Source organism: Meles meles, chromosome 2 (assembly GCF_922984935.1).
Source record: "Meles meles chromosome 2, mMelMel3.1 paternal haplotype, whole genome shotgun sequence".
In the NCBI taxonomy this organism is placed as follows: domain Eukaryota; kingdom Metazoa; phylum Chordata; class Mammalia; order Carnivora; family Mustelidae; genus Meles; species Meles meles.
The window spans coordinates 149,259,192-149,286,124 of record NC_060067.1 but is presented as its reverse complement, the minus strand read 5'-3'; the positions used below and the strand labels follow the sequence as shown (position 1 = coordinate 149,286,124).

General features: G+C 41.5%; 1 protein-coding gene across 5 annotated transcripts in view; it reads left to right on the top strand.

The window, feature by feature from the left end:
- The first annotated feature begins 4,740 nt into the window (after positions 1 to 4,740).
- Positions 4,741 to 26,933, top strand: part of SMAD1 (SMAD family member 1) — a 74,953-nt gene continuing 52,760 nt past the window's right edge. The window contains exons 1-2 of one of the 5 annotated variants that reach the window (XM_045997912.1): positions 4,741 to 5,011; positions 8,558 to 8,612. The gene's annotated coding sequence lies outside the window, so the exon portion shown is untranslated. Of the gene's footprint in view, positions 5,012 to 5,521; positions 5,848 to 5,991; positions 6,197 to 6,283; positions 6,304 to 8,557; positions 8,613 to 26,933 lie in introns of those variants that run through there. The other 4 variants (XM_045997911.1, XM_045997910.1, XM_045997914.1 and 1 more) reach the window with 4 other exon arrangements.

Here is a 26,933-nt window from a genome sequence, read left to right as displayed (position 1 = left end):
TGTTACAGACTGTTAAGAAATCCTTAGAAAAGGGGCTAACAACTTTTTGGGCAAATTCCTAGCATTTATAATTAGAAATTTTAAATTAGAAGTTTAAATACATTTCAATAAATGATAAATTAGAAATTCAGACTTCAGAGTGAAAGCAATCGCGAGAAAGAATGTTTTCTGTGAAGTATGTCCCACTTTAAGAAAGACACAGATTGGAATTTTCACCGCAGTTCAATTAGATATTTATTCCTTCAGCAAATATTTGAGTGTTTCCTGTGATGGGTCTGTGTAAACGCTGGGCATGCAGCAGGGAAACAACTAGACACAGTTCCCACCCTCATATTCCTTAGAAGGCCGGTAGGGTCTTCCCATGGATATACAAAACAGCATGCCTAAACACATTCCTGATCACAAGCAGCCAAAAACTCTCTGGAGAAAAGGTGCGATGAGAGAACAGAGGTATTTCAACATCAAAAATTCATAATTTGCTCTTTTCCCCCAACTTTAGTTATCACTGGAACATTCCTGTTTAATGTGTGGAATACCACACCAGTGATCCTTGGTGGGTTCATTCCAGGATAATTGATTCATTTAAATTCACTTAAGGAGCTGCTACACAAATCCTACATTACATATATTTTTCTGTTGAGTAGAGTCATCTCTCAAAGAAATGTCTGGGTTCATATTTTGCATATTTAATATTTGCAACCACTTTAAAGGGTTCACCTTATTATACATAAGTGGTTATGTTTTGTTTTTGTTTTTTAAGCAAGCTAGCTCAATAACATAATTAGTTTGCCTTCAGTTCCTTGATACCTACTCCTCCGTGAGGAGCTTGCCCTTCTCCCTGCCTTAGCCACCCACTTTCTCTGGTCACACCGCTAGATTTTGTCATTTCCCCAACCTGCCCCAGCTCCACAATTCCAAGCATCCCACTCTCAGACTGTTCCCAGCATTTGGGAGTGGGTCCCAACTCCAGCAATCATTAGACTCCACTAGGACCTTCAATCCATTGGTCCTACACCTTTCCTTTGTCCTCTACTCCTTTCTGTCCTCCCTTCTCTCCTTCCCACAGCCCGCCACAGTTACTCCGCTGCCCACACCCTCTGCTCTCTGGCCCTCTTTCCCTCCATCACATCCACCTGCAAAACCCTAGCGCCATCCCCTTAGGCCCACAGGGCTGGAGAAAACTCCACAGCCCTGCTGACGGGTCTTGCTTTAAATTCATGACCACTAACCTCAAATGGGCACTTAGTAGCACTGCCCGGCAATCCTACCACATTTGCGTAGTTCATTTGCTCTCAAACTCTCCCAGAAGATAACTCTTTCATATCTGCTTCTCTCCTTCCCAACCTCCATAGTCTCTCCCACCTTGACCACTCTAAAGAAGTAGGGTCTGTGGCTATTTCACTAAGAGAAGAGAAGCAGTAGAAGAGAACTTCCCTAGGTTCCTGACCTGCAGCCACCAGTCAGGTGCATCTGGGCCCACACACTGCCTTCCTTCCTGTGTCTAGCTTCTCTGTGCATCAGTGCTCTGGCCTCCTAGCTCTTCCCCGAATGGGTGAAGTAGATGCAGGTTCAGGGGCTTTGCACTTGCTCTTTACTCTGCTTGGGAGTTTGGAGACCCTCCCCCTAGATCAATGGCATGCCCGTCTCTTCCTCCAAGACTTCTTATTAGGAAGCTTTACCCTAACCCTATAGAAATAGCAACCTCCCCCATTCCCAGTCCCTTCTACCTGGGCTTTTCCATCCCATGTACCACCCACCACCTAGCATATTTGTGTATCTATTCTTCTTTGAGGAGAGCAGGGATTTTTATCGGTGACGTTTGCCATTATATGCCTCCCAGTAATTAGAACAGTACTCCATTCATTCGCTCACTCATTCATTCCTTCAGTCAAGAGGTATTTAGTAAGCTCCCACAGAGTGCTAGATGCTACTCTAGGCTCTGAGGGAATAGCAATGAACAAAACAGAACCAAAGTCCTGCTCTTCTGGCCAAGTAAGTAGTTAGGTAGTGATAGGCAAAGAGGATTACAAGATACATGTGTTTGGGAGGGGTGGGTAGAGTTTTAGGTAGAGTGGCCAGGAGGGGCCTCACTGAGAGGCGAACACTTGGGTGAAGACCTGATCAGGGAGAGGGGGAGGACACAGCTCGTGTGAAGACCCTGAGGTGGGATTGTGCCCAGGTTGCTCCAGGACTTGTTTAAAGGCCAGGATGACTTGAGGAAGGAAGCTAGGAAGAGGGTAGGAGACCAGGTGAGAATGGGAAAGGAAGAGTCGGGAGGGCATGTAAGTGAGAGTTTTGTGCGTTGTAAGAACTCTTATTTTGAATGAAATGGGGAGCCAAGGGAAGGTTTTTTTCATGCAATGATATTAATACACATGCCACATTCAAGCTTTGACAAATATCCCAATACTGTCCTTTTAAAAAAAGTATCCAAGGTTTTTTGTTTGTTTGTTTGTTTTTTTTTAAGATTTTATTTATTTGACACAGAGAGAGAGAGAGAAAGAGAGACCAAGAGAGGAAATACAAGCAGACAAAGTGGGAGAAGGAAAAGCAGGCTTTCAGCTGAGCAGGAAGCCTGATGCCGGGCTTGATCCCAGGACCCTGAGATCATGACCTGAGCCAAAGGCAGACACTTAATGATTGAGCCACCCAGGCGCCCCAAAAAGTATCCAAGTTTTTATTACCATTTAAAGAAATAACTTGCATAAAGGGCAAAATAAAATTGCAAAGCATGTGTAGTGTTCATAATTATCATTTGTGGCTCCTAGGATTGCACTCAGAAAGGTCATGTGTAGGTTAAAATGTAATAATTTTGTAATTTTTATAACATAAAAAGTAAGGGCTATCATGTCATTTTATAGCTTCCCCTGCAACCCTGGATCCGATCAAGGATCACACACTGGGGTTAGTTGTCATGTCTTTTTTAAACAGCTTTATTGAAACAAAATTCACAGACTATACAATTTACCATTTAAAGTATATGATTCAATGGCTTTTAGGATATCCACAGAGTTATGTAAGTACCATCACAGACTAATTTTAGAACACTATTTTTTAACCCCCCAAAAGAAACTCTGTAACCCTTAGCTACCACTCCTCCCCAACTTCCCTACTCCCCCAAACATAGATAACCTCCATTCTACTCTGGCTCTAGAGACAGGCCTATTCTGGAAATTCATAGAAATGAAAGCATCCAATATGTGGTCTTTGTTCAAGGTTCATTCATGCAGCCTGGGCCAGTATTTCATTCTTTTTAATGACTGAATAATGTTCCATTGTGCATATAGCACATTCTAGTTACCAGGGAAGGGTTTTGAGCAGAGGAGTGACCTGATCTAAGTGGCATTTCACAAGGCTCACTCCAGCTGTTATTCCAAGGAGCAGAGAATGACGAACTGTGTCAAATGCTGCTTTTAGGGAAAATAAGATGAGGTCCAGGATTTGACCAGGAAGTGCTCAAATAGTTTAACAGAGAAATTAACTGAAATACTCCAATCTATAATTTACAAATGGTATTTTATGTGTTTTATGGGATTTGTTGCATTTCCTTTGAATCATTAAACATAGAATGCAGAAATATTAAGAAATAAGAATTCGGGCACCTGGATGGCTCAGTGGGTTAAAGCCTCTACCTTCAGCTCAGGTCATGATCCCAGGCTCCTGGGATCCAGCCCCATATCTGGCTCTCCGCTCAATGGAGAGCCTGCTTCCTCCTCTCTTTGCCTGCCTCTCTGCCTACTTGTGATCTCTGTCTGTCAGATAAATAAACAAAATCTTAAAAAAAAAAAAAAAGGAAGTAAGAATTTAAAATAGAATGTGGACATGTAAAGGTCCATGAACAATTGGAGCATATATTATGGAGCATATATATTAACTTACCTCAGTGTTCGATATTTTCTTTATACGGATGGTAATGATTCTTTGGGTTCATGAGAAATTTATTCCTCAGAGTAATTATTCCTCTCTAAACATAACTCAACATTATGGTAATTATCCAAGATTTCATGCCAGCTTCCAGATAGCTAGCCAAGGGAAAAATTAATTCTTACCAAAAGATATGTTCAATGTCTATGCAGATTAGGTTAGATGAGAGCCAGTTTGTTTTTATTTTCGGGGGTTGGTGTCATATAAAAGATTGTAGAAATGGGATCAAAAATTGAGTTCCGTTGTGGCATCTGTCATTATTTGGAACAACTAGGTTACCTACTTGAATCGTTAGATACTGAACTGACACAAAACACATAATATTGATTCGGGTTTTGGTATAAGCACATGCAATAGTACTAAACTCTCCAGTTCTGGGTCCGTGCAACTTCTGGGGCTCGCAAAACATCAGAAAGTTAGTGAAGGGCAACGGAAACTAGGCATAGAAAGGAGAACCTCGAAAGATAATTGTCAAAAACGCACTCCGCGTTTAACGATCCGGTTCGGAGGGCGCGGTAGACGGGTGATGAGCAGTTCGGAAAATAGATACTGCACCCCGAACTTCATTTGAGGATAATGCACCAAGCCCGCTCCAGCGGGACTAAAGGAAGCAGGGGAGGAAAGTTGTTTTTTTCTCCCTGGAATAAATGGGGCGTGGGGCCGAGGCGGGGGCGGGGGTGGAGGTGGCTGGCCCGGGCCCCGCGCTCACTCGCGCTAGCCGGCCGGGAATTTGGAGAGGATCCCTGGTCGCACGGCGGCGGCGGCGGCGGCGGCGGCGGCGGCGGCGCGCGGGTGCGCGTGTGAGCGAGCGAGTGAGCGTGCGGGCGGGCGAGTGCGCCGGGTATTGGCAGCCGAAGAGTGGAGGCTGGGCGGCTCCGACTCCCTGACGCCAGCGCGACCAGATCAATCCAGGCTCCGGGAGCGAGCGGGCGGGCGGGAGGAGGAAGGAGAGGCCGAGCGGCTCAGCCCGGGCGGAGGCGCGGGGAGGCACTCTGCGAGCGCAGCGCCCGCCGGCCGGACCGGGGCGGCGGGACCCCGCTCGTCCGGCCACTCGTGCGCCCGCGCGGACGGGCGCGCCGCCAACCCGGTAAAACGAAACAGACCCGAACCCAACTTTCTCCCTTGCCGCGTCCCCGCCCTCCTTCGGCGCTTAGGGCTTCCCAGCGCCGCCGCCGCCTCTTGTAGGTCAAACGCGGGCCCGCGGTGCTGCAGCGGTTGTGCGGGGCCAGTGACGCGGGCCGCGGTGGGGAGGGAGTTCTTCCCCGCGTGGGGCGGACCGGGGGACCCCCCCCCCCCCATGATGGCGCCTCCCTGCCGCTCCGAGGAGCGAACCTGCCACCTCCTCCTGCTCTGGCGCCCAGCCGGCCCGGCAGGTTTCGGCCCGGGTTCCCCTCGCGTCTTTGTTGGGTCTGCGGTGGGGAAGCCGCGCTCCTCGGCCCCGAGCCTTGCCCCCGGCCCTGGCTGCGGCGGGACCTCCCCTCCCTCCGTCCCTCCCCCTCCTCCCGTTCCCCGTTTCTCTTTCCCTTTCCCCAGCCGGGCCGAGGCCCGTCCGCGCTGCCCGCCGGCCCATTGTGTCCCGCGCCAGCCCGGGCGATCCTTGCGGGAGTTGGAGGACACCGGCGGGCGCTGCCCTCTCCGCGGTCCGCGCCTCGCGGAGCGGGTCTGGGACGAGGGGGACACCGGTGCCCTGAGCCCCTCCGCATCCCAGACGGGGTCCTTTCTCGGCCCCCACGAGCCTCTTGGGGGTCGAGGTCAAGGAAAGTTCGGCACCGAAATTCCCTCTAATTTATTCAAAGGCTTGGCGGCGGCGGCGCGTAATTTTTTTTTTTTTTCCTCTCTTCCGCCTACACCCCGTGCGTCTCCCAAGTGTCGTCTCATTCCTTTCCCTTTACCGGATTCGATTGCCTCACTGCATGTGTATTTGTGAGTTCGCTGTTGAACAACTGTTCATTTACTCCGCTGTCTTTGTTAGCGCTTCTCGGGGTAGCTGCCGCAGGAAGGTGGGGGGAGTGGGTGTGAGAGAGACAGACGTGGGCTTGTTTTTCTAGTTGCTTAATATACTTGTAGGCTGGAAGGGAGGACGTTTCCTTGATGTGCTTGGGAAGGGAGGAGGAACGAATGCCTGCCGGATCTCGCAACTACAGTAGCTGCGGCTTTTGTTTATTCCGAGGCGCTTACGATTTTTCAGTCTGCGGTGCAAGATAGTGAGACGCTTCCCTTCTGGTCATCGAAGCGCGTCTCAGCACCATCTCCTTGAGAAAGCATCATTTTCGTGAGTGCTGGGGCAACCGGCCTTTTCCTTTCTCCTCCTGTTCTCTTCTTTCCAGTGCATCTCAAGTTCCAAAGTATGTGCAGTGGTACAGAAGTGGCATGATTTCGGTATGTCATTCTGTTGCTGGAACTCTTGGCACCTAAATCACAGAATGCCTTAATTTCAGAACATTTCTTGCTCTAATAGGCTGTGGTGGATAACATGCCTACTTTCAGTAACACAATGAGAAAACTGTTCTCTGCCCATGTTGACTTTTCTCATCTTGTTTATAATTACCACTTTACGTTTTATGGGAGGTAGCTGAGCTGTATTGGAACCACTATTTCAAAAAAAAAAAAAAAAAATCAAGGCAGGACCCATATCCAGGGCCCCAGCATTTTCATGTAGTAGAAATATTTTGCATCATTGTTACTCTGATGTAGGTGCCAGGCCTAAGTACCCTGGACTGCTTAAGGTGTTTGTGCTGCTCTCTCCCTCCCTCTTTGCCATTTGCAGTTATTTGATATTTCCCTGCAGGTGGTGTACATTTTTGTGATATTGCAATTCTTAAGAAACTGTAACCAGGGTCATGAGAGATGATTTTCTAGAGGTGGGTGATGTGCGAGCCTCTGGAGAATACAGGGAGGATCGGGTTTCTTCTGAGGGTAGGGATTTGTCCTTGATTTAGTTTTGACCCCTCCAGCCATAGGTGTGTAACTAAATACATTTTTCCTTTTTGCAGCATCCATTGGTTTTATACCCTTGAAGAACTGATGACCTTTGCATTTTAGAGAAATGACTATTTTTAGGCAATTAAAAATGTTAACCTCTTAACCAATTTAAGTAATTTTTTCCTACTAAGTTCATTAAAGCATTAAGTTAATCATTTAACAATAAATGTTAAAAACTAAATTTCAGTTTGTGATTTTGATTTATAGTAATTCTGAGTGAGAGATAAAATTTAATGTCTCGGTTAGATAGGAAAAAGAAGAAACTGAGGTGTAATTAGATGACTATATTTAAGCTGTAGTCGCCTACATAATCAAGGCCAAGTTGTGTGTGTATAAAAGATCTCATTTGTGTAGTCTTACAAGGCTAATGGAGGCATCATTGAGGCTTTATAAATAATGTAAGTTGTGTATAATGTAGGGTCTCCAGAGACAGCAGAGAAAGCATCATTACCAGCCTTTTCAACCTGCTTGAGATCTTAAATTGATTTACAGCACTGAACTGGTGCAAAATGATACATCAGGATGACATGGGGTCAGCCTGTAAAAGTCTATGATGTCAGCCTATTAGTTCAGTCATCATAATTAAACCATATTACAGGGGCAGCTAAGCAGGAGTCTGGCGTTATACTTCAGATATGGGTGGTACATGGATTTTGTTTATAGTGGAAAGGCTGAGCTGCCCAGGAACGCTAGTGTTTCTGAAAGAGGGAAAGGCTTACAGAACTCTGAATTTCTGAAGAAACTGAAGATAAACGAAATGATGTTCAGTCTGCATTGTCTAAGGAACTTTCTATTTGGCAATGGAGAGGCAGATGCATTGGGGGTCTGATAAGGACCTTTACAGCTCTGATCCCATGTACTGAATCAGGCTGCATGTGAGCTTGAATTTAACGTGGTCTTAGGGACCTTCTAGAATATCAGAGGACCACATGCTTCTTATCTCTGATCCTTTCATTAGCACTGAGTTGCACTTATTGATGGATCAGCTGGCATTTTATTTCTTTAATTAGTTACAGTTACCAGGTCTCCGCTGAAAGCAAAGAAATTTGAATTGAATGTATGATCAGCTTTGGAAAAGAAGACTCTTGTTTTTTGCTGAAATTTCTGCAATCTTTATTCAGTTTATGGGTCATCTCGGGAGGTATTGTCCAATAAGGTAGCTATAGCTACATAGGGGGATTTTAATGTGAGTGAAACTGACATTCATCTTCTCAGTAGCACTAGCCACATGTGGCTAGAGGCTACCATATTGGACAGTGTGTATTTCCATTATCACATAAGGATGTGCTGGGCAGTGCTACCCTAGGACCTTTAATTCTGATTTTTCTTTCTACTCCTCTATCAGCTACTTCTCTGCTTACCACTTCTAATGACTTTGTGGGGTCAGGAAAAGAAAGGGATGTTTCATTATTTTTTTTCCCACCTACTAGTTGCTCTTGGTAAAATAAAAAACAGTTTGGAAGTGATACTTGGAAGTACTAGATCAAATGAGATTGATTCTTCTCTGGATCAAATTTATCATAGACCCTAATTTGATTTAGAATGTAGTTAATTTATTTTTCTGGGTTTTTCTTATATGCTTATTTTTAATGCTCACACCTTATTTAAGCCCCCAAACTTGCCTAAGTACTGTTGTTATCACATTTTACAGGTAAAGAAACTTGAGTTCAGAGTGATTCAGTGTCTTGCCTCAGGCTACATAACTAGTAAGTGATTATGATTTATAATCTTAGCTGGGATATGAACAGGCAATCTGACTCTAGCACCTTTTAACTATATATATATGTATATATATATGAATATATGTATGTAAACATACATAACTATGTATATATAAGTTAATTTATATGTAAACCTTTTCTGTTGAGAATATTCAAATAAGCGTTGTTCCGCTGGGTTTTACTATTCCGGTATGGACACGACAACTTACTTTTTAGGCTTTTAGACAGATTTGCCCTCTGTTGTGCTTTTCTGGGCTGTCTTCTGGTCCTGTCTTCTTTTGAGTGCATTAGAAGAAACATAATGTTTACATTATACATATTTAAGCAGAATATGATTGGAAGAGTAAATCTGACCAAAAAATAATACATTTCAATGCTGAATTATTTTCATCTCTGCTTTTCTGGCCCTGCTACTTTCGCCTTGTGTTTTTCTTGTACTATCACAGGCTGATGGTAGTGAAGAGAAAAGTTCTAGCACTTCAGTTTATCTCGTCAGTATTAGTCTTCTCTTAGTTGTTAGATACTATGCTTTGAGATGAAAATAGTTCAGGGCAAATCTTGGAAATTTTTTCCCACATTTAATGTCTACTTTTGTGTAGTCTTGCAGTTATCATAAACCCCTTTTTAAAAATTAATTAATTTATTTATTGGGTCAGGCCGTTTAAGAATCTGAAGGAACCATGGATCCAATATCAGCTCATTCCCGTCCTCCAATCCAAAGATCCTCCAATCCAAAAATGTTTATATGCCCTGGTGAGCTTGTATACACAAGTACCCAAATTGCATGATATTTCAGGTGAAGGACATTCATGGGACAGCCTTGCAAAGTGTGTTCATAAACATTAAGATGTGTAATTTCCTTCGTAGAAAATAGAGATATTTAGTGTTAAAAGCTGTTTTGAAGATTTTCTGATCCCATTGGTTCATATCAAACTGTTGTCTGAAGCCCAGAGAAGATAGCCAACTTGCCTAGAGTCACCCACCAAAGTGACTAGAAGAGGGAAAGCCAGAACCTGGAGCACTCTTAGAGTTGTTGAGTTCTCATTTGTTTATCCTCTCCTGCTACATTCATTGTGTTCCTAAGGTTTTGCTTTGAGCATATCCAGTGTAATTTGGGGAGGGGAGAAAAGGATAATTTTTGGCATGGCATCAACTTTTTTGTACCTAACATTAAGCTGAATAGGAATCAAGTCTGATAACCTCAGAGAGATGTTTTTTACAGATCGAAATTGATTTTTTTTTTTTAATCTTAGAGATGGAAAAGAAAAGCTCTGTGTCTCATTTAATCAATGGGGCCTTGGTAGAAAGTGAGAGATCCAAGATTGTATCAAGATCAAATTAAATCAGGCAATTCTGCTATACAAATTTTCTCTCCTGACTCTCAAAAGCAAATCATATTCTTAACCAAAAGCTAAAGTTTGGAGTATTTAAGGAAGGAGCTAGGGGGTATTAGGGAGAGAATTGGAAAGGTCTGAGGACAGGAAGGATAATTTACCTACAAAGAGGTAGAGGAGTTTGATATTAAGTCAAAAAAAGAGGCTAATGAGGTGCTCTCCGTAATGCTACTTCTGTATGCGGTTTTACTGTTCATTCTTTCTTTCTCTCCTCCTCTCTTTCTATACTAGACTGCCGGTTTCTTATAAAGGATTCAGCTCAGAAATAGCAGAAAGCAGAGGTGCATAGGGGAAGGAGTGCCGAGCTTCCACTTCCTTTCCAGGTTTGCCACTCTCCTAGCACGTTGATGTCTTCTAACAACTTGGAAGCTCTGGTTTTACTTTTTGTGCCGAGATTAGCAGGGGATACTTTGATAACAAATAAGGGTATTGCCTTTTCTTCCAAACTGAAATCTCTTGGCTCTTTATATTTCTTTTCTGCTATTATCTGGTAGTGCAAATAGTGGTGATCTGTCCTCTGATTTGCAACAAAAATACCCGAAGAATTTTTAGCACTTACTCTGGAGTAACTTCCAAAAAAAAAAAAAGGCAGAGCTAGTAGCATGAATGTAATTACTTAAAATCTAAATTAAAATCTTTATTTTGGTATGCATTATTAAGATGGAGTCAATTTTAGAGATGTACAACAAGTCCTATCACATAAAAAAGTAACATTTTACAACTACTGCTACCTGATTTGCAGAAAGGAACAGGCTCTGTGGAACATTCATTTATGTAAGAGAGGCTGTTTTTCAGAAAAAATCCAAGACTTTCATAAATAGTTCAACTCCAGTGATCACATCAGAGTTTTAGGAAGATACTAGGAACTGCACTGTTTGAGTGGTCTTACATCTTCATAGTTTTTGTTATAAGCTCCATTCAGAACTCAAATTAAGACTCCCTCTTGAAAATAAAGCATCCAGCTTTTGAAGGTTTGAAGGAATCCATACCTGGCCATTTCCCCCAAATCTCTGCTCAGTTCTAATATTCAGATAAGGAGCCTTGTTCCTTCATTAAGAACCCAGATCTAAGGTGTGGTGGATTGGTTTCTTAACTAATTTTCTTGAGACATACCCTTGAATTTAAAGAAAGAATACATACACACATGGCAGTTAATTATGCATGTAAATGCTGTTGAGCTCAGAATATAAATAAATATTTACTGTGTTGTATTTGCAAAGAGGAGGATAGAGGGGTCTAGCTATTGATTAAAAAATATATTTATATACATAATTTTTAAATGCTTTATTTGTAGTTTCTCCTTAATTTTAGGGTAGTCGTACTATAGATATTTTTTGCTATAATCTCAGATGGTTAGGGTATGGTTACTCAAACTGTTCATTCATTTTCCTTTCCTTGTCTATCTTTTGTGGTTTCTTTGCGGTGTGCTTATGCAAAGTGGAAGTATTTCAGATCTTTAAGATTTTTTTTTCTTTCAGTTACAAACACCACAAGAAAAAAAAAAGGGGGAACTAATTATCTTTCAAGTATTATAATTAGACATTAAATTAAGTCATTTAGTTAGGTAAATACGTGATCTTCTGTTTGTTCAGATTGAAAGAAAACATGTCTTTTTAATGGAAAAGGGATATTACATATACCATTAATTTGATAATTTTGATGCAGTATTATAGTGAGTATATGCTTCATTTATTCCCTTGAATACTTATTAGTTCCGAGTGGTCATAATTAGAAGACACACAAAAATGAAAAATTAAATAGAACAACATTGCAAGAATTGTTACAAGATCATGTAGGAGGACGTTGCGCAGACAGCTCACATGAGGACCGCTGTGGCATGGAAGGATGTGTGGATTTGCATAGGGAGAAGGGAGAAACATGTTAGGCAGAGTAGTGGTATGGAAGACCAGGGAGCTTGAGCATGGTGTTGAGGATCTCTACAGCAGCACTGTCCCAACAGAACTTTCTGCAGTGATGGAGATGTCTGCTATCTACACTGTCCCGTATAATAGCCACTAGCCCTAGTGACACTTAAAATGTGGCCAGCACAACGGAAAGGAGTTACATTTTTAAATTTTAATTACGTTATATTTAAACATAACTGTGTTTATCCTGTGGCTCTCATATTGGATAGCACAGATTTAGAGGCTAAGCGAGAAGCCCTGCCTCACCACAGTGGGTATTCCCAGTGGGGCTCAGTGTGGTAAGGGGGAGGACATGCTCAGAAAGGTTAAGTTGGGGTGAGAGTTTGAGTACCTTACAGTGCCAGAATAAGGAAGCACTGGGAAGTCACTGAAGGTGAATATGCAGTGTAGATTGGAGAAGGTAGGGCCTGGATGCAAAGACATAAACAGGAAAGCTATTTGAGTTACCTATGTGACTATGGGATGGGTTTTGTGAGCAAAAAAACAGTTGGTGGTTGTTTGGCTGTAGAGTAATGGGAGAGAGGAGTCAGGGAGTATTCTTGTTTCCAACCTGGGTGGCTGGAAAATTAATAAAGTCTTAAGAATAGGGAAGAACTGGTTGTAGAAAGAATAAAGATTGAATTGACATGTCGAATTAAGGTGGCGTATCTAAGTAGAAATATCCTGCTGGCAAGTTGGAGATACATAACCAAAGCCTAGGGGATGGCTCCGAGCTTCACAAATAGATTCTCAGGCGTCATCTCTGGGAAATGACGGTTGAACTTCCAAGAGTGGATAAGTATTCTGAAAGGACCACAGAGAGGAAAGACCTGGTGGGCTGAGTCTTCCATTGAAGTCCACAACTGGGAATTAGTAGAGGGAAGAGGCATATTTAAAGTGGAAGGAAGGAGGAATTGGAAGAAAGATGCGGGGTCAGAGGAGCAGTGAAACCAGAAATCATGGGGAAGAGAGATTCCAGAAGTAGGGTCAGAGTGGGAAAATGTTGGATGATGAAGGAGAAAAGGTCGGGGTAATCAGGTGAATACAGACGTGAAGAGACACAGAGCTTATTAAGAAATGAGAACTAGATTCTCAGGTGCCCTTGAGTGACTTATATTTCAAAGGTAGGTGCGATCTCTTTGATTCCAAAGGTTGAAGGAAAGAAGTTAATGGACAGAGAGCAATTGAAGATGATGGAGTTAGTGACCTAGAGCACAGGTGACAAAATATTAACCTTGAAAAGGAGGGAGAGTTGTCCGAGAGAGAAGCGGAATGGGATCCAAGTTAGAAGAAAGGAGATGGCAGAACTTGTGCCAGCTTGTGCTGCCTTTCCCATTAGTGTGGGAGACGAGTCCCTTCCTGGGATAGTGACATGGGTGACTTGGCAAATGGCAGGAAGTTTAAGAACAGTGAAGAAGTTTTGAAAGAACCATTGTTGGTAGTGTGCCAGGGAGTCTGTGGAGAATTCAGAGTCTAACCAGCAAGGGCAAAGCCTGGTGGGAAGTTTGATGTGGCTGTGGATTAGGTAATTGTTACTTTCTGGGATAGCTTCATGGCCTGATAGTAAGATTGGAGAGAAATGTTGTTGGTAAAGATGATTCTGGCCTAGGCATAGAAATCAGTTAAGAGATGGGGCTCTAGAGTCAGATTGCCTGGGTTGAAGTCTAAGCCCGACCACTTACTTGCTTTTTATAACTTTGGGGGAAGCTACCATTCACTTCGGTATCTCGCTTTTCCTTGTCTGAAAAATAGAGATAATAGTATTAGTCTCAGGACTGATAGTAAGATGAAATGAGTTTTACTTTCATATTTCATCTAATTAAGATGCTGCTGATTATTTCAGTGCACTATTTCATGTGCTACTTGAGGGGAAAAAAACATCAATTAGATAGGACTTACCACCGATTGTAAAGTTCCTGGCTTCAGAGGTGTAAAAGTCCGGGAGAGGGGAGGTGCACTTTATTGCATTTTATGCTCAGTATAGGATTTGGTGCATAGTAAACATGCAGAAAACGCTAGTTGTTTATAAAAATCAATGTGTTTGTAGAGTCTAGAATGTTAATGAGAGCAGTATTGAATCTAATCTAGATAAGGGGTCATAGGTTATAAGAAGTCTAATGGACTTAAATGAATTGAGAACAGTTAAGCAATGGGAATCCTGGTAATGAAATTGTGAAATATCAAGTTTGGGAATTTGTAGATGGAGCATTTCCCTGACAATTGTAGATAAAGGTTTTTGAGAAAAATACAGTAATTGAACTAAGAAGGATGCCCTTTAATGATTTAAAGAAGTTACTTAAATTGTCCAGAGCTTTTAAAGATAAGTATTCAAATTTATCTGTGGCTTTTTTTATAGCATTCATTAGTGTTACTTTTTTTTTTTTCTTTTTTTCCCAGTGAAGTAATACGTACTCAGTGTAGAAAGATTCTGGCATGGATTCTTGTCATAGTGTCAGAAGGAAAGGGGGAGATTGATTTGTGCCAGTTCATCAAGAGACAGGAGGGGGTAATTAATAGCCAGCTGTAGAGCTCTTTTAAATGTGGAAGGCAGAAACCATAAAGGAAAATTTTATAGATTTGACAGCATTTATGTGGCCAAATGCACACAAATAGCTAAACATGGACTTACAAGTAACAACCTTTTAGGTAACGTCTTTGCAGCAAGTTATTTTTCTATGTAAGAAACTTCTAAAATCAGTAGGAAAATAGCACCCCTGAGAAACAAGATTGGTAAAGGACATGAACAGACAATTAAAAAATACATGAAATGCTAGCTACTAATAAATGTTCTCATGTGTCCTGGTCAGATTCCTCACTGGAATAGGGTTGATGTCTTTTATTTTATTGTGTTAAGCTAGGTTTTTGTCACTGAAGCTAGAATTTCCTAGCTGTGCCTAAGCAAAGCCAGAGTTACTGGAAGGTACATGACATATATAAGCCAGAGTCACAAGAGACAGGGCTTCTCCATCTTATTTCCTTGATCATACTCTGCTCCTCTCCATGACATGATTTTGAGGTCAGAGTCTGGGAAGAAGGTGAGGTGTTCCCAGCCTGTTAGGGGTTATCATTTATATGCAGTTTCTCAGTCAACTGACGTGATTGATGAACCCGAGAGGCACCAGTACTTCATAGAGTATGACGAAATGGGCCTCTTTCTCTCCTGCCTGGGCTGCAGCATTAGATTCTGTTTACAGTGGCATTTTCTTATTCATAGGAGACACGGTAGTGGTCTTGGAATATGGTTTTGATTATTGAAATGGAATAGTTTGTAAGGTATCAAAGTGAGAAAAGGCCTCTCGTGTAGTAGAAATTCTTAGAAAATAATTTAAAAAGGCGTTAGCATTTACTTTCCCAGATTTTCTCTTAAGGTTAACAGTGATCATATCATGGGTGTAAAAAAAGGCTTCTCATGTGCTGTCCATAAGGGAGGCATCTGCTGCTTGTGGCTGAGGTCCATACCTGACTGAAGCATACTCGGTCTTACCTCGGCATTAAGGGAGTTCTTACTGAGCTGCTAGACAGAGTAAAATTATTTGTCACCATTTTCTGCTTCACCATCTCCTTTCTTTTAGATTTTTTATTTTTTTAAGTCATCTCTACACCCAGTGTGAGGCTCGAACTCACAATACCAATATTAAGAATCTCATGCTCTACGACTGAGCCGGCTAGGCGCCTCTTAGATGATCTGTGAACTTTTCACAGTTGGTGGGGGAAAACTTTGAAATGTCTACAGATACCACTTGGCCCGGTACCCATTCCCTCGTTTTTCTGAGTGAGTGACTGGGAGTAGGAACCCTGAGCTGATATGCCTTGGTCAGCCTCAGACTCTCTAAAAGCTGAGCCGGAGAGGGAAGGTGACCGCTCCCCGCTGGAAAATGGGTATTAATTTTATCAGAGACTGTAGATTTTCGTGAAGGGGAATAATAAGACTGCGTTAGCAGTCAGCCCCTGCTGGAACCCAGGATGGCAGATTGTATATGGCCTGCCGTCTCATCTGTTACAGCTTCCTGTTTTGCTTCTTGTCCGTTGCTGGCTTTGCAGTCTGGCATGATTTATAACACTGTCTTTATTTTCCTTGTGTTCTTGTTTGTGTGCTCAGGATTTCCATTTAGTCTGTTCGAGCTTGAGGGAATGTTCGATTGGTTTTAAATGTTTTCCTGTTAACTGTGAACAAAATTAACTTGATTAACATTCAAATGATTGGCACACAAACTGTATTTGTAGCATTTATTTGCATTTAAACACTGAAGAGTTTTGTCAAATTGTGCAGGCTGAGATGTTGATTTGTGTTTTGGGAAGGTACATCCTCACTGTGGGGTTCTGCCTTGTGTTAAGCTTGAATGAATCATTTCAGCTAGTGACTTGTACATCCCTGCTGGGTGTCTGCTGTATCTGGGGGAGGGACAGAGAAATGTATACTTCAGTTTCTGCCTCCAAGAAGCAATCTTATCAGTAAGAGGAGACCACAATAAGAAAAGTTAAATAACAAGCCAGCATTACTAATGTTACATATTCCTAGTTTGAAGGTGTTTCTCTTATAACTGGGATAGCCTTTAATATCGAGGGATTGAGAAAGAAAGCTGATGCAGTTGGTAGAGCTCTTTCTTCCCGCCCTTCTGTGGTTTTGAAGTGTGTTTACTTCATAAGGCATGTCCTGTACAGTTGACAAGTTGACAAGGTTGAACCAGTGGCCGTAAATGTTAGACTTGCACTAAAAATCTGGTAACTTTGATGATCAGTACAAATCAGCTTGTCTAGTCTAGCTTTTGTTTTAATAGCCTTTATTATGGTTATCTTATTACCCCTTTAGACCAGGTTATTTGGGGTTAAGGGGCAGCGTCTTTATGATTACATGATTGTCCTCCCCGGCCTGTCCATCAAAATCCCTTGAATAACTACTGCAGAAATCCATGGGCCTGCCGCTAGGGGATTCTACTCAAGGGTTATACAATTATAACCCTTTTATACAATTATTACAGGCAAGTTTAATGTCCACCAGCATTAAGAACTTCTGGCCTGACACACAGTAGGTACTTGATGAGTGAATTTTTTCATTTTGATTAAAGTACGTTGTGGGTGTGAACTATGCTTTTATACCTAGCAGCAGCACTTGGCCCTGTATGATACCTGTCGTAGGTGCTCAAGCCATACTGGTTAATTCTGATAATTGGTTGTTTTGTTCCTGCCCTTTTTTTTTAAAAAAAAGATTTATTTATTTATATTAGAGTGTGTGTGCACAAGTGGGGACAGGGGCAGAGGGAGAGAGAGAATCTCAAGGAGACTCCCTGCTGAACGCGGCCATGGCTCAATCCCAGGACCCTGAGATTACAACCCCAGCTGAAATCAAGGGTCAGACCCTCCACCAACTGAGCCACCCAGGCTCTCCTGTTTCTGCTTTTTTTTTTGTTTGAGGAGAAGGAGAGGAAAAAAGGATATGTGTGCTTGACTTCTTTTCTTGTCCGTCCTTGAAGAGATCAGCAATTCCTTGTGTCCTAGTGTCTAGAAGTGGAGCTAAAAAGAGGTGTTGAAGCCTGAAGCACTTAGACTACAAGGAAAAAGGGGAGGATAGTGTAGAGGAAAAGAGCAGCAGTTCATCTGCCAAGGTCTGGAGAAATTCTGGGTTGTCACAAGAAGGGAAGGCAGGACAAGAGTGATTCTACCAGCATCGAGTAGGTAGAGGGCATCAATCCTGTTGACAGTCCATGATGCTAAGACTGAGAGACCCTGGCGAAGAGCATGAAGAGGGGGGTTAGAAGGCAGGTAAAGTTTGAAGCCGTGGTACCCCCAGCCATACCAGTTCACGGTTTGCTTTATCTTCCCCCTGCTGCTCATTCCCTCACCCACTGAACCCAGAGTTCAGACTATTAGTTTTTGTCATTATGTATAGATAACATTGTGACTCTCAGCTGTGTGCTAACCAGTAAAAGGAATATTTTAATATTTTACGGATATTTAAAATTTTCTCCATCTCTATATTTGCTTGAGTGGAAAAGTATTACTTTAAAAAAATAAGCCAGTAATTTTGTTTTGATCTGTTTATGTTTTTGGTGAAGAACCCTAAGAATAATCAGTGGGAATATAAAGAAAAGGCATTTCTTAAAAGGAGCTTAATTTTAATGTTCCACAGATTTATGAGAAAAGAATATTAAGAGTTGAACACATATATGGTCTGTTGGTGTGAAGCCATGGTGTAGTTTCCTTATGTCTTGTTATAGCTTATGACTTCTTGTCCTTATTTTGCCCTCTTTAGGTTAAGATGAACTTAATTTTGTCATTGCTGCCCTGATAAAATTCTTGGTTTTTCCCATATTCTAGGAAAGTGGGAAGTTATCAAGAAGGAAGGAACAACGAAAATGAAAATAAGTTGGGAAGGGAAGGATTGGAGGGATTAAAATAAAATTATGAACAAATCCCTGCTTACCTGTCCTTCTGCTTTATGCATGAGACCCAGGAGGAGGTTATTTAGGAGGGGCAGGGTGGTGGATGTTGCCTTGGCAGACTCTTTAGCCTTTCTATACCTCTGCTTCATCATCTCTGAAATAGTCCTTTCAGGATTCTTGTAAGGATTACAGGAGTCAGCAGGTGTAAAGTGTCAGAACAGCAGTTGGTGTTTCACTGCGAGTGGTGGTGGTGATAGTGGTGGTAGTATATCATGAGGATGATTTTTGATTCTTTTTGAATACCTGAGCTCTGCTGAAAATTGGTGGAGACCATAGATGTGCTCCTATGGTGGCACCTGTTGAATCACGTGTGTGACAACTACCTCTTTGGAGTTGGTCGTAATGGTGATGAGAGTTTGTTGAGTCTTCAAATTGGTGTGTTTCAGATGTTCAACGAAGGCTGTTTCTTGTCTACAGTAAGAATTTCAAGAGGAGGAGAAATTTATATGATAAAATTTGTTTGCTTTTGTAAGTGTTTATAATATAATAAAACCATTCTAGTTAATTGGCTGCATCATCCACTTAGAGATTTTCAACAGCAGTATTTGAATCTTGAACAGGCATGTCTTGAAGAATTTGCTGTGTTCTCAGGGTATAAAATACTAGTGTAAACAATATTAGTATTTAATATTGTAAGGAAACTGATACGGACATAAAATCTTTCTTTGAAAGAGCATCATACATTCCAAAAACAGGTTAATTTTTAAAAAATTCATTGCAGTATAATTGATGTACAATATTATGTTAGCTTCAGGTATGCAACGTAGTGATTTGACATTTGTATACATTGTGAATGGTCACCACAATAAGCCTGGTTACCATCTGTCACCTTACAAAGTTAATCTATGTTATTGACTGTATCTGTCATGCTGTATATTACATCCTCATGATTTATTTGTTTTATAAGTGGAAGTCTGGACTTCTTAGAGCCTTTCACCCATTTTGCCCCCTTCCCCCAAACTTTCTCCTTTTTGGCAACTACCAGTCTATTCTCTATTTCTGTGAGTCTGGGTTTTGTTTTGTTTGTTTTGTTTTTTAGAATTCTGCACAGAAGTGACAACTTGCGGTATTTGTCTTTCTCCAGCTGGCTTATTTCACTTGGGATAATACCCTGAAGGGCTATCTGTGTTGTCACAAATGGCAAGATTTCATTCTTTTCTTATGGCTGTGTAGTATTTCTCTGTGTGTTTGCGTGTGCGTGTGCATGTGTGTATGTGTGTACCACATCCTCTTTCCATTTATGTGTAATTGGACACAGGTTGCTTCCATATCTCAGCTATTGTAAATAATGCTTCAGTGCGTGTAGGGATGCATATATCTTTTTGAATTAGCGTCTTAATATTCTTCAGGTAGGTACTCCGTAATAGAAATGCTGGAACACATGGTATTTTTATTTTTAATTTTTTGAGGAAACTCAAAAAATATGCTCTTTTCCATAGGGACTACACCAATTTACATTCCCATCAACAGTGCACTAGGGTTCCTTTTTCTCCATATCCTCACCAAAAATTGTTGTTTCTTGCCGTCTTGACAATTTTTTGATAAAAGCCATTCTAACTGGTGTTAGGTGATTTGTGGTTTGATTTGCATTTCCCTGATGCTTAGTGGTGTTGAGCATCTTTTCATGTGCCCGTTGGCCATCTGTATGTCTTCTTCGGAAATGTCTACAGAGGTTAATTTCTATTAAGGCTGCTTTGGATTATCCATTTTATTGTTCCTACTGATGTGACTGCTTGACAGTCAGTTGAACTCAATTTGTATTTTTATTACATAGTAGGTAACAAAGCCCAGGATGCATGCGAGATGTAGTCATGGCAAAGAAAACAGCATACATTCGTTGGCCATTCTCCCTGTCTGTATATTGCCCCTTAGATAAACGTTGTGTGGCTCTTATCACAGTCGTCCTTGTAGGATGGTTCTCCCTTCTCTCACTGACATACTTCCTAACTCTAAGTCTGGTGGTGGTGGGAAGTGTACCATACTCATTTTCTTTCTACTGCAGGTTTATGTTGGTGGCAAGCACTTAAAGAATTCATTCAATTAGGTTGCGAATTAATGAAAACTAAAGTTCTCTTAGTAGTTGAATGTCTAAAGGAGGAGAATTTGGGTTCTGAAGCCTTCTGAGAACTTCACTAGGTGTTTCCATTCTGACTAGTAACTAAGTCCTTGTGGAAAAGTTCATGGATAGGACTGGACTGAACATATGACTGAGGCAGAGAAAGCTGCACTTACAGCGCTCATCTATTTCTGTAGGTTATGCTTGCTTATATCTAAAGCATTTTCCCTCTAACCCAGTGGGAGATGTTGCATTTGCTTCTTTGAGCTCTTAGCAGGAGGGAGCTTGTCCTGTTCTGGAAGAGGGCTGCTACTGTTTTGTTCAGTTTTTTTCTCCAAGGTGACCAAGCAGACTTTCTAAGTCCAGTCTAGTTTTTGGCAGATCGAAAACAGGCTGTCATTGATTGTCATGTGGAGGAGAGTGAAATCTGGCTAATGTCGATGTTTGTTTCAGTGATTGAACTTTGATTTTTATAAATTATTTCATTCTTCCAAGTAATAGATTTATGTACTGGAAAAGTGACAGGACCAAATTGCTTTTGAAGACATTGAGTAATTCAAAATTTTGGGTGGGGGGAAGAAATTCATGCATTGAAAAGTTTGAAGAATGGGAAGAAAAATTATTTTTTGTTATAATATGCATTTTGTAAAATTGAATTTTTTGGTCATATAGCTGAATTGCTTAATAAAAAAGTGCATTCCCATCCATATCGTATTCACCTGGACTTAAGTCATATATTCCAACTCCGTATACAGGAATAGATTTCTCTTAAAAAAATCCCAGTGCAATGATATTTCCACTCTGTGCAGAAACACTTTCAATTATTTTTTCCTTTATTAAAAGATATATCTTGCCACCTCTTGGTCATAATACTATCTTACAGAGCAATGTAGAATAAATGTTACCCTCTTCAGTTTTTATTTATTTTTATTATTGGGGTTTTAACATTGAAAACATTATACTTAGTTATAAGTAAAAATGTTCTGCACTCCCCTCCTTCCAGCTCAGTCCTAGAGGGAACCACTTACTTGGTTTTGTGCATGCCTTCCAGCCTTTAAAAATATACCCATGTTATACCTGTACAGTTTTTGTTTCTATTTGTGTTTTTGAAATGGAACCATACTGTATATATTAGTCTGCAACTTTTTTCTAACTGAACAGTTAAAGAAGGCATGGTTTTTCTTTCTGGAACCGTTAGACATGGAAGTCTATCTTTCTTTTTTAATAGTTACGTCATTGTCAGATGTATCATAATTTAATTATTCCATTATTGTTAGACATCTGGGTTATTTAGAACAGGAATATGTTTGTGAATGTACATCTGAGGATGTTGCTTCCCTTGCAGCTGTGTCAAGGCGTGGCTGTTCTCTCTCCCAGCCTTCGTATCATGGTGCCTGGAAGGGGGGCCCTGTTGATTGCCACCACCACACTGTTCTTCCATCCTCCATAGAAACACCGAGCTTTGGTGCGCGTGGGTGGCTCAGTGGATTAGGGCCTCTGCCTTGGGCTCAGGTCGTGATCTCAGGGTCCTGGGATCGAGTCCCGTATCAGGCTCTCTGCTGGGCAGGAGCCTGCTTCCCGCTCTGTCTCTGCCTTTTGCTCTGCCTACTTGTGACCTCTCTCTCTGTGTCAAATGAATAAATAAAACCTTTAAAAAAAAAAAACAAAACACCCAGCTTTGAATATCATGTCAGATTGTACCTCTCACTTTCCTTCCTTGTTAAGTGCTTTACTGCCCTGGTCCCCATCATTTACCTTCATTCCCTAGAGGTTTTGTTTCCAGTCATTCCTCCCTCCCTACTGTTCCTGTGATAATTCTTGGACTGCTCCAGTGACCTTTGACCCCACCTCAGGCACGCCTCCTCAGAGTTCCATAATACGGGATTTTGTCTAAAAATTAAACCGTTTTCTGCAGTTTTATGGTTGTTTTCTTTGTTTACTTTAGCAATAAAGTGTATTTATTCACGGCTATACCTTCAGAATATACCCAGGATCTGTTCTGCCACACTGATCCAAACCTTTGACCCTCTCAAACCACAATTGCTGTAGCTTCCTAATTGGTCCCCCTCATTCTTGCTGGTGCCACTACTACAATCATCACCACTCCTGCTACTTCCAGGTTCTATTCTTTCAGGGGGCGACCCACAGTCATCCTGTCAAGCTCTGCTCACATCTCCCCCGTGGTCGCCAGCTCTGTTCACAGTGCAGGCTGGGATGTCCCTGGGTTGGCTCCCCAGGTGCGCTCCCTGCGTGTCTGCTCCCATTACCTGGTCCACTTCCGCTCTCACGCCTGCCCCTTGCCTCGGTCCCCTTGCTCAGTGAGCTGCCTCACTTGTCCCATGGCTCAGCCCATCACCTTTCTGGGCCTCTCTTCAAATGTCACCCTCTTCGTGTGGTCTTCCCTGACCACTGGAATGTAGGTCTCATGAAGGTACAGACTTCTAAAAATATGCCTTTTGTCTCTCTTGTTCAGTGCCACGTCCCTAGTGCTTTTCTCTCCCTGCTCCCTCCCTCCCTCTCTCGCTCTCTTTCTTATAAAGTTAGAACTTGATGGAACGGACAAAACTAGGGCAGAAACTTCGGGGTTTTTTGTATGTACAGAGTATTCAAATTAAATCCCTTATTTGTGAAACTCTTGTATTAACAAAATATATTACATTTTTCGGCATGTTGTAATTTTCAAATCAGTTTTGCACGTTCATATTTGCGCCTCGTAAAACCCCAGCAGAATAGGTGGTGGAATCAGAATTCTGTGGAAAAGCACACTGAAGCTCAGAGAGGTTTTTTTTCAGAGTACAGCTTCTAAGTGTGAGCTGCCGTTCCAGCCTCTTTTCACTCCAAGTGAAGGGCTCTTGTTTTCTCATTTAGAAACTTCTTATGGTGACAGAAAAATTGTAGGGGTTTTATTTAAAAGTATGGGACATGTGCCCTGATTTCTTATTTTGGACTTAGTCTGCCTTTTGTTTCTATTTTGAAAGTACATAGAATAAATAGTTAACTTTAAAATTCCTGACAATGACAGATCAACAAGTTTTATTTCTCTCACCTGTGGAGGAAGTGGCCTCCACCCAGTTTTACTGAATTAGGAGGGAAGTGATTTTTTCAAGTGATAAAAAGAAATAAAATTCCATGCTCTTCCCAGAGGAGGAGTTCAACAATTGGGAGAATGGCGTGAGACCATATGTTGGTTTGTAAAAGGATATAACTTGTAAAGATGTTTCCTTTGATGCCTGTGATGAATATGGATGTGTTTCCCTTCTAGAGGGTCCTGATTAAATTATTCAATTAAGAGCTGAGCAGAAGGATCTAAATATAGGGAGAGGGTTCAGGCTGTCCTACTTGTGTATGTCAGCTCACCCCTACAGATGTGTGTGTTGTCATAAACAGCACCTGTGAGATCAGTGGGGAAGGAGAAATATGTTCCAAAAAATGAAATACAGCAGGCATTTTTTTTTTAAAACAGGGCAGTTTTTTCCTCTCTAGCCTTCTCCATTTTTATCTATGAATTTGGCACTTGAATTACTTTTTTCAAAAATCCTGAATTAATGGACTCTAGCACCTGTTCTGCGTAGTTATCTGTTTAAAATGTAGATCTACCACTTACTAGAATATGGTGTTGAGAAAGTTACTTCTGATTCTCAGGCTTATTAATAACATTGAGGTAATGCTATATAGCTTAAAGAATTGCTGTAGAAATCAAGGTTTTTGTAAAAAAAAAAGCCAAAACAAAACCCAGTATAATGCTTCCATAAGGTAAATAATGCAATTAGAATAATTTTGCTCATTTGTTAGTGATGAATCATGCATAGCTGACCACTTGAGGGAATTTACCACATTTAGCATTCTTTGCAAGCCGCGAAGATGCTGTTCTATGTTAACAGTGACTCAAAGAGTGTATTTTTCTTTTTTCCAAGAGACAACCATGGTAGAGTTTTTCTTCTTGTACTCAACAAAATTAAAGTTGAAAATGCCTCTGGTCTTTAATCTCCAGTGTTGAAGGGGTGAGCACTTGCAGGCCAAGTGACTGTCCAGTCTTTGAGCTGAGGTGGATGCAGATGAAATTTATCAGGGTGGGGGTAATTAGGATCTGGGTATCTTGAAAGACAACCATGAACCGAAGAACAATCTTCCGTTACAAGCATGAATTTGAGAACAGGGATTCCGTGGGATTAAAGAAGTGATAAGGAGATGTACAAATAAGCCAAATTTGTTTGTTGAAGTTGAGGACAGTTAGAAAACTTCTAAGTGCCTTCAGTCTACTTTACAAGTAATCATCTGATGAAACAAAACAGAGCCAACACTTGTTATCCTCTGGAGAGTCTCTGTGACTAAGGAAAATTGACCAGTTTTCCCATAAGCAGCCCAGGTTTGTCAGGAGGGAAGGACTTGTGCATGCAGAACAGAACCAGAGAGCATTCTTATCTTCAAGAATTTTCTAACACAGTGGGGATGTACTGAATAGTATACTTGGCACACCTAAGTATGTAAACTAGAGTCCTGTCCCCTTCAGAGTCTCATATCATTGTGACATCCATAAATACCTTGCTTCATTTTCACCAAGGGAATGCTACTTTTCAAATTACCTGGCCGAAATCACAGCTTGCAATGAGTGGGAAGTGGGAAGCTGCTATTCAAAGTCTATGTGTTACTACTTTCCTTTTTGATTCCAGAGTTTCCACTCAGTTAACACTGTGGAGAGACCGCATGGCAGCTCTTGCTGGCAGGTCTGTTAAGTCACACCTGAGAGACAGGGAAACTGGCTGTTAGCGCATGTGTTTTAAGGTGGTGTAGTACCTGCATAATTACATTACTACTAAAAATAGGCTTTCAAGAGCTTATCCTCCCTCCCGTCTTCACTCCTCCAGATCTGGAAATTAATCTCTGAAAAAATGGCAAACTAGTCCATGTCATTAATTACACGTTTAGAAAGTCGGGAAATGTTTGCAAGTAACCAAAGCAAGGCTTAATAATAAGAGGCTGAGGAACGTGAAATTTGACTTCTGGATGTTTGTAATGGCAGGACTTCGCTGCTGCTTTGATCTAAGACCGGCAGATTTCTTCTGTGATCTGCGGTGGATCTTCATATCACTTTCTTGTGCAGGAATTTGTTTAAGTACATTTTCGTTTTCTGAGGACCCAGTTGCAGTAGAGTTCCTTTTAGCCGGACTTCCCGGCAGTGAAAGAGGTGGCTTAAAAAGTGCTTTTGAATCTGTGAAAGTTGGAGAGAGTTATTCAACCTCATTTTCTTCTTCTTCTAGGATTCCCCCCACCCCCACCCCCCGTTTTGGTTAGTGGTGAGTTTTATTTAGCTGATTTGACTGAAATTGAAAGTCGAGGGCTAACTGCTATTTTTTTTTTAAAGATTTTATTTATTTATTTGACAGACAGAGATCACACGTAGGCAGAGAGGCAGGCAGAGAGAGAGAGAGAGGAGAAAGCAGACTCCCCGCAGTGCAAAGAGCCCGATGTGGGACTCGATCCCAGGACTCTGGGATCATGACCTGGGCCGAAGGCAGAGGCTTTAACCCACTGAGCCACCCAGGCGCCCCCTAACTGCTATTTTAAAACCGGAAAAAGAAATGCAGAGGTGCTTCACCTGTTTTCTTCTACAGTTCAAATATCTCAAAATGAAGTTAGTTCCTAGTTGGAGAAGCTGGAGAAATGAAACATTTGAACAGACTATTTGTTGAAACCAGATGACAGAGCATTATAACTTTGGGGTATTTGTCTGAGACCAAAATTGCTAGAGAAAACCCATCTCTCTTCTAATACTCATTGTAATGGCATTATACTTGTATGGCAAATTTAAACTTTTTTTTTCCTGTCTGCCTTAAGAGTGGATAAAGATGTATCATTTTCCTTAAGGAACTGTCTGATAGTCTTTCATGTTTTTGTTAGGAACTGTTTAGAGTTGATACCCCTTATGGCTGTGTTTTGCTTGTTCCAGAATACTATCTTTTTTTTTTTTTTTTTTTTTTTAATATTTTATTTATTTGACAGAGAGAAATCACAACTAGGCAGAGAGGCAGGCAGAGAGAGAGAGAGGAGGAAGCAGGCTCCCCCAGAGCAGAGAGTCTGATGTGGGGCTCGATCCTAGGACCCTGGGATCATGACCTGAGCTGAAGGCAGAGGCTTTAACCCACCGAGCCACCCAGGTACCCCACCAGAATACTATCTTCACCTGTATTCATTACTGTTTCTTACAGGTACTGTTCATAGGATTGTGTTCCATCCAGAAATACGAGTGTATTTCAGTGCTCCTAAGCCAGTATGTGGATTGTCTGCTGTTCCACTTTGAAGTAATTTAGTTTTATCAAAAATTTAGAAGATCCCTCTTCTTCAGGACTTTTGACCCCATAGCCTAATTTTACTAGGTCTAATAAATATGGTTATGATACCCCCCCTTTACTCCCTCTTTCTTCTGCCATTTTGTGAATTCTCCATCTTGCTCTTAACCAACAAAACTCATTGTAATTCTTGGCTTAATGGTGGATTGCTCTTTATGTTTTAAA